Consider the following 7,221-nt stretch of genomic DNA (forward strand, 5'->3'; position numbering starts at 1 on the left):
GTGCACACGTGCGAGCAGGGGGGCGGGACAAAGCGCAGAGGGAGAGGGAGAATCTTAAGCAGACTCCCGCACTGAGCGCAGAGCCCGACCAGGGGCTCGATCTCACCACGCTGAGATCGTGACCCGAGCCGACCCCGAGAGTTGGACGCTCAACTGACTGAGCCGCCCAGGCGCCCCCTCACGAGATAGCATTACCCTTCACAATTTGAAGAGGAGGAAGCCGAGGCTCAGAGAGGCTGGGGTCCTCCCCAAGGCTGGAGCTGGGAGTGGAGTGGAGGAGGACACGACCCCGTGTGCCTGGGTGAGAGAGTGCGCCGAGAAACTTGGCTGCATCCTTCTACTGCTCAGCTCCAGGCCCTGGTCAGGCTTGGGCTCCCGGAGCCCCCTCCTCCCAGCCACAAGGTGGGAGCTAGAAAGAGCAACAGCGGTCTTCGGTCTCTGGTGCTCGTACACCCCTCGCCACCCCCACACGAGGGCCTCCGCCCGGCTCAAACGCCGGGTGCGCCGCCGGGTCCGCCCTCTGCGCATGCTCCGTTTCAATGCTACTGTGCCTCTCCCCACGTGAGCAGCGGCTCGTCTGCGCCAGGCCCCGGGCTGAGTGACTTTCACATTTGTTTGACCCTCACCCACCTGTATGAGGTAGGACTTGCCATTGTCGCAGGTGGCAAAATTCAGATATAGAAAGTCTAACAAGCTGCACAACTAGTAGGCTAGAGCTGTGTGATAATACTCCAGCTTTGTCCGAGTTCAAAGCCTCTTCTCTGAACTGCTCTGCTTTCCTGGCCCAGCACGTGTGTGATCAACGTTTGAGGGTCTGAGCCTTCCTGCGAGCCTGAACGCTGGCATCCTGAGTGCCTCTCTCTGCCCTGAAATCCTAGGTGGGAGAACAGAGATTTTTGCTTTCACGTTCTTACGCCGGCAGAAGCTTCTGGGGAAGATGCCTGCCTGGTACGGTAGTGGGTGGCAAGGGTCCAAAATATTCTTCCCCCACAAAGAAGTGCAAGCTATTAGGTTTCATATGACACCCTCACACTTCCCTCTTCCTTCTCCTCTCCTTGACGAAAATAAACCTTGCACATCAAAACTCACTCAGCATCAGATGCCTCCTCTGGGACCCTTGGAGTCTTGAAACCCAAAGGCTTCCTCCGTCCCTAGGGAGAGGGGCTATTTTGAATTTCTTAAGATACCAAATCAAGAGGCGTGCCCCCTTCCCTGGCACACTTCCCACAGCTGCAGGGATAATTTCCTACGACAATGAGAACATCAGAGAGCTAGAAGCCCAGGCTCCCGGACTGGCCTGAGGTTTCGTGCTCCTCCCCCCACCTCCCATCCCTGCTCCTGAAAACTTAATGGGGCAGAGGAGACACTCTCAGGTAGAGACCTCAGGATTGATGGGAGAGGTGAGCTGGGACGTACGCAGGACTTTGAGGGGTGCTGTTGGTTGGCAACCGGGCTCGAATGTCAACTTCACCTTCTGACCTCATGGCCTCGGGGTCATCCCCAAATCTCTCTGTGTCTGTTTTGTATCTGTGGTTGGGAATAGTGTTAAGTGATTTGCAGATGGGCGTTAAATGACACGTTGTTTGTCAATTACCCAGCCCAGTGTCTGGGACTTCGAAATGGCTGCTATCATCAGACATTGCTGTACATGGATCTAGCTGAGCCCAGTGGAGCCTTCCAGGGTGCACAGGCCAGGGGAGGCGCTCGCCACTGCTACCCCGGCTGTGTGTTGGGGGGGATGGCAGCTGCTGAGGAGGATGTGTTCACAGATCTCTGGAGTCAGAGATGAGCCAGGAGAGAAAGGGTGTGGGAGGGAGAAACTGACCAAACCACACTGCTAGTCCCATTTCTTCATCCAAATCCAAGGTCTAGGTCCTAGTCTTCTGAACAGACGGGTCCAGCGGCTGACGGTTTGTTTTTTACAAAGCTCTGTGAGATCTGGCTTCCGGGCATGCCTGCTTTGGGTCCCAGAGAATATTTCTAGGGCACCTGGTGGCTCAGTCAGTTAAGCGTCTGCCTTCGGCTCAGGTCGTGATTTCAGGGTCCTGGGATCCAGCCCCAAATCAGGCTTCCTGCTCAGCGGGGAGTCTGTTTCTCCCTCTCCCTCTGCCGCTCCCCACTGCTGGTGCTCTTTCTCTCTCTCAAAAAAATAAATAAAATCTTTAAAAAAATAAAAAAATAAAAAATATTTCTAATTGAGAAAGGAATATATGCATATTGTAAACATTCAAACAGTAAAAAGAGTGTGAAAACCCATTTCCATCTGACCCCAGAAACTTCTCCAGTCCTTCTCCCTCAGGAGGATTGTTTCCTGAAATAGTTTGTGCATCTGCAGTGTGTGCATATGTGTGTGTGCACAATATACATACTATTATGCACTCCAAATTCATTCTATTTAGCTAATATCTACTGAGTTCTTAATGACTTACCAGGCATGGTGTGGGTACCTTCACATGAGCGGTATCTCACTTAGTCCTGTGACAACCTGGTGTGGTGTCCATCATTTTGACAGTTGTGCAGATGAGGGAAGGGGGGCTTGGTGAAGGAAGCTACGCCATTTGCCCACAGCCATGGACCTGAAGACTGGAGGAGCTGGGAATCAAATCGAGTCTGACTGACTCGGAAGGGGGTACACCACCACTACGTCCTGTTGCCTCTTCATGCTTCCTGGGAAAATGCTTTCTGTGGATCTCCTAATCGACTTCAGAAGGTCTAAAGTAGTCTTTCAATATTAAAAGCCATGATCAGAGACTCCAGAGCAAATCTAAGGCAGATTTTCTTCGTTGGGGCTCATGGCTCATTCACGGGTCTGGTGTCCATTTATTAATTATCACCTGCAGGAGTTGTGCTGGTCCCCATGGCATGTGGCTCGGGCTTGCTCTTAGGTCCGATGGGACCTAAGTTTCGCATATGTGTGCATGTGCGCATGCAGGTGTGTGACATTTGAGTCAGAGACCTGAGAAGCATTGTCGTTGTAGGTTTGTCCTTGGTAAAGACCAAAGGGGACAATGGAATAAACCTTTGCCTGACCCCTCACCCCTGCTCCCGAGACAGGGGTCACCTCTGATTTTGGCAAAGCTCTAAAACAGGATAATAATACTTAGTTCGCTCTGTCGTTGCAAGGACTGGAGATAAGAGTATGTGTTTGTGCTTTTCCAGCTGGGTGGTCGTAACTCCCATTGTGTAATGGTCATACATGTCAGGGCCTGGAGGAGGCACAGGGTGGCTCTGATGTTCTCAACGAGGGGTGCACAGTAAATTAGAAGATATAATTGTTTTTTTAATTGAAAGAGAGCGTGAACACATTCATGGTGGAAGGTTAAGGGCACGATCTCCGGTCCCAGAGCGTCTGGCTCTGAGGTTTGGCTATGCAACCTCAAGCAAGTCACTTAACTTCTTCGTACATCAGTTTTGTCGCCTACAGAATGGAGGTAACAGTAGCTCCAGATTCCTAGGAACACCATAAAGATCGAAGAATTAATACATGTAAAAAGCTTAAAACAGCATCTCTTTTAAGTGCTCTATGCATGTTAGCTACTATTACGTGGGACAGAGTGTAAAAATCACATTCCTTTAGATAAAAAACCAGGGGACTTCATTGAATTTTAGCACTTTTGGCCTCGGGCTGTGATTTTACAACCGGCTGGGTTCTTGTATTCATTCTGTGCATTTAGGGGCACTTTTCTGGAAAATTTTGAGAGGCACTGCGTTGTACGGTTGGTGCAAAACACATTATAGCTGTCATCATCAACGTCGTTCGTATCGTCCAAAGGAGGGCTTTATCTGCCAGATTTGAGAAGCTGGTCACTTATTTTAATGAGCTGACATTGTTACTGGGAGATACCTGGTGCATCATCTGATTGAGCAAGATCTTCAGAGGCTATTTGTAGGACCTAAGAGAGAACCAGACCTCGTTCTTTTTAAGATTTGGGGGTTAAAAATGAGTTTGGACCATTCTCCGTGTTCATCACCAGCTTATTCACCAGGTGGCTATGAGCAGCATTTGCTGGCTTCTAAAAATCATATCTATTCTTAGAGGACAAAGACTAGCCATGTAGAAAGAGCTTCTAAAACTTTGCTGGGTAACAAATAGTTGAAATGATTTTGACCTTATTCAAACCTCCCAAATGTAAATTAAAACAATTCGACCCTGTTTTCTTTTTTTTTTTTTAAAGATTTTATTTATTTATTTGACACAGAGAGAGAGAGAGGGGAATCACAAGTAGGCAGAGTGGCAGGGAGTGGCAGAGGGAGAAGCAGGCTCCCCGCTGAGCAAGGAGCCCAATGTGGGACTCGATCCCAGGACCCTGGGATCATGACCTGAGCCGAAGGCTCAGCTTAACGACTGAGCCACCCAGGCAAACCCCCTGTTTTCTTTTTTGACATCATTCAACTGATAAATCAGTATCAATTGATAAAACCCAGGGCTGCCAATGGGGTGGTGAGTGGGCATCACCACAGGATTGATCCCGTGAAATGAAAATTGCATGTAAACATTGTTGCCCTTGAACTGACCTTTAAGTACAGCACACATGATTTGTGTTTTATAAATTCCCCATTTTGTAATATAATATAATGTAATGTATTAATTACTAATAAATATATAATCTAATAAATATAAGTATTAAATATAATAGCATAATATGGAATTAATATATAGTATATTAATAAATGTAATATAATTTGTGTTTTATAATTCCCCCATTTATTTGAAAACCTTTTATTTTGAAAAGTCTGTCACACAGAGAAATAAATTGTGTGTGGGAAAAGTTCTCCCTGTACTCATCACTTGGCTTCAGTAGCCATCTCCGTTTTGCTGTATTTGATCCATCCATCATCTAACCTCCCACCTTTACTTTTGCTATAGTATTTTATTTATTTGCTCATTCATTCATTCATTCACTCATTCATTTTAGATCAGAAGTCGCGGGCTCCATGGACTGCATGCACCCTGTCCTGCAGCATTTTAATCAGAGACATCATGTCATTAGGCCCCAGAGATTTAAGTCCACACTTACAAAGTGAAGATTTTTTGACCTAACCATAATGACATTATCGTACCCAACAAAAGGAACAAAAATTGATTTATATCACCGAATACCAGGGTTTGTTTTATTTTCTAAAAATTACCTTTTTATAGTTGCTTTGTTTGAATCAGAATTCCAACAGAGCCCACATGTTCACACCAATTCTTATGCATAATGGAGAGTTGAGAAGCTCTAAGCCAAATCAGAGAAAGAAAGGAAAGGATACTTATAATTATTGTTAATCATAATGGCTGGATGGAGGTAATGTTTTGGACTATTTGTGCTTTTCTATTTTGCTTCCTTCCTTTCTTGGCCTTTGCTCTGGCTTGAAGCACCCGTCGTCCTAGGGGAAGATCATGATTTATAACAGAAGGAAGGGCAAAAGAAGGAACAAGTTAATTTTCCTCCTCTGACATGTAAAACAGAATTATTCAGCAAGAGAGTGACTTTGCAAGCCAGGTGTTACCTTGAAAGAGGATTTCTAAATTCCTTTAATCTCTCCTTTAGCTTTCAACAGTGCAGCCTGATTGACCCAGCTTATGGAATTCCTCCAGTGTGTACCAAAAATACTCCTGTGGTCCATTAAAGCCTCTACAAGAGGCGGGAGTGAGAGGTGGGAGGCATGATGTCTATGTTGGAAATCTGGCCTTTAGGGGCCCTGTGAGCTAATGACAAAGACACAGAAGGAGAAAGGAGGCAGGAGGAGGCGAGAGACCGATTTAGATTGTGTTCTCCCAGCTTTGGCCCAGAGAGTGAAAGGCACATTGGACAAGTGGGGCTGTCACCAAGGGCAGAGGGACTCTTGTCCTTGTAACTTGAGACTCTGCTGAAAGGAATGTCGTCTTGGGGCGTGACCACATCCACATGGCAGTGTGGTGTGGCCGGGCAGAGGGAGGCCTCAGGGTTTAGCTTTCCTGAGCCATCCTTGTTTCCACTGAGGCACAGATGGAGCCCAAACATGGTGGGCCTCTGGCTGGGGAGCCCTGCCAATGGGAGCCATCATGATTGGGCAGGTTCAAGGTGCCCCAAAACACAGGCTGCTTGGTGGATCACCTGGGTCAGGCCAAACTGGAGGCCTAGCAAATGGGAGGGAGTCTAAGGCCAACAGAGGAGTCTAAATTGCCAGAGAGAGGTGGTCTGAGGCGGAGCCAGCCGGGCAGAGCCCTGGGCTCGCGACGAGCTGAGGAAAGCCTGGGCTATAACTTTGGCTGTGAGTTCCAGCAGGTAGATCCGGGATGCCCACCCAGTCCAGGCCAGAAGAGTCGGAGCAGCCCAATGAATATGACTTTCACCTTCCATGACATCATTTAAGCCCCACCTCTCCCCACTTACACCCAGATGTCATCTTGGAGATAAGCCAAAAGACTACTATGCCTGAGAGGCTAAGCCTTTATTTCCCCTTAGGGAGTAAACATTCTTTGAAGGGACCATTTAAATTACTGTGTTATACTAAGGTTCAAACCTGATTAGACATGGGAGTAATCAGGTCATCCTTTTGAATGGCTTTTGGGTATTTCCAAAAATCAAATCCACTCTCAGAGGACAAAGATTAGCCATCATTGAAAGGCTTCTAAAAATAATCTCATAAAAATAGAAGACAAAAAAGTTAACTTCACTAATTATCTGCCCAAATGTGAACTAAAACAACCATTCCATACTTTTTTCTTTGAAATTAATAAACATTGGAAAAGATACAAAGAAAAAAATCTGTTAATCCGAAGGAAAAAAAGTGATAGACAGAACAAAGGATTCACATGTTCTTGGTCAATCTGAGTTTTGACAGGAGTTAAATGTTGCCCCCTGGAGCAACACTAACATTTACCAAACACTTTCTCTGTGCCTGGTGCTATTTTAAGACATTTTAGGTGTGTTATTTCACGAAGCCTTCACAATAGCCCTACGAAATGTTTGTATTCTCATTGTTCCATTTTGCAGATGGGGAAACTGAGCCACAGATAGGTTCAATACCTTGCTATGGTTGCAGGTAGAAAATAGTAGACCCTGGATTGAATCCAGAATGTCAGATGTGAGGTCTGTTTACCCTAACCTCTGCCTACCCAGTTTTGGGCACCCAGACCGTGTGATGGCTAGGAGATCTTTAGCATGGACTAGGGGCAGGTGGAGAATTCCAAAGCATTTCTTCTCATCTCTGGTCTATCTTAACATTGAGCCACTATCACTTTAATGTGTGTGG

This window comes from Leptonychotes weddellii, chromosome 4 (genome assembly GCF_054177405.1).
Source record: "Leptonychotes weddellii isolate Sample4059 chromosome 4, ASM5417740v2, whole genome shotgun sequence".
NCBI lineage: Eukaryota > Metazoa > Chordata > Mammalia > Carnivora > Phocidae > Leptonychotes > Leptonychotes weddellii.